The 1167-nt window shown below is 44.6% G+C and overlaps 1 long non-coding RNA gene across 1 annotated transcript; it reads left to right on the top strand.

The window, feature by feature from the left end:
• Positions 1-126: 126 nt before the first annotated feature.
• On the top strand, positions 127-1037 carry LOC147820416 (uncharacterized). Its single transcript, XR_015437380.1, has 2 exons — positions 127-417; positions 929-1037. It is a non-coding gene; the product is annotated as an uncharacterized LOC147820416 (long non-coding RNA).
• Positions 1038-1167: the final 130 nt, after the last annotated feature.

The following is a 1167-nucleotide window of genomic DNA, read 5'->3' as shown; positions in this document are numbered from 1 at the left end:
TCCTGCTACTCTCCTCAAGTCCTCCTCAGTGTGACGGGCCTCGTTCTTAAATAAACACTTGTCACTCTTTCTGTCTTCCTCGTGGTCTGCCTGTGTCTCTCTCTCTCTCTCTCTCTCTCTCTCTCTCTCTCTCTCTCTCTCTCTCTGGCCCTCTCCTTCTTAAGTTATGATATGTATTTTAGTTCCCTCTCCTGTCCTGCAAATGTAATTGACATCAAGGACGATAAACATGCAGGAATGCTTGAACACCAACCGTCTCACCAGATGTCTGCACAAACTGTTTTTATTCCCCAGATCTCAAGAACCCAGAGATTGTGACCCTTAGGAATCTCACCATGGACAGCACAGGCGTCTACAGGTGCACGGCGAGCAATGATGTGGGAGAAGAAAACTGCACAATTGAGGTCACAATGCAGCGTGAGTTTCGGGGAGGGAAAGGGAGAGTCGACCTCACAGCGCTCACCTCAAACCAAACTGCCACACTGATTGATGGTTATTGTTTCAAACTGCAGCTGGAAATACATTTATTCCCCCATCTCTGCCTTTTTATCTGCCTCCCCACACGCTCACCCTCCCCAGTTTCCCCATAGTGCTGCAACCCAAGGGGCTGCACTAAACTAAAACTGCTGGCTACTGGTCACCACCTCTGCTCCAACAGTTATGTTGCACTGTCACTCCAATACATTTCCTGAGAGGCCTGGGAATGTTGGGGTCATGTGTTGAGAAAATTACATTTCTAGCACCTCAGCAGAAACAGTTTGGTATCCGCAAACTATTGTGGCAAAAAAGCAAGTGTTGAAGTATTTCCAGTTGATGAGCACGAACCATTACAATTTGTGAATTTAATATTAAGTTTGAAAACTATGAACAATATTTGACAGTAAGTGTGACTCTCTCTCTCTCATCACGTCTTCCTTTCTGTTCACAGATGTGAGGGATGTAGGTATGGTAGCAGGTGCAGTGGTGGGTATATCCCTCGGTGTCCTCATTGTCATATTAATCATCTGGCTCGTCTTCCGGAAGAAAGAGAAAAAGAAGTACGAGGAGGAGGAGACTCCAAATGAGATCAGGTTTATTCATCCTCCTTTCTTCTCTTTTTTTTGTCATTTTGCATCATTTTACTATGTTAAAATACTAAAATTGTATGGAATTACATGGTCATGCATG

Source organism: Seriola lalandi, unplaced genomic scaffold (genome assembly GCF_002814215.2).
Source record: "Seriola lalandi dorsalis isolate HSWRI2012SDOR001 ecotype SW California unplaced genomic scaffold, Sedor1 jcf7180001958234, whole genome shotgun sequence".
Classification (NCBI taxonomy): Eukaryota; Metazoa; Chordata; class Actinopteri; order Carangiformes; family Carangidae; genus Seriola; species Seriola lalandi.
Note: the sequence above shows the minus strand (reverse complement) of the source record. Positions and strands in the feature narration are given on the sequence as shown.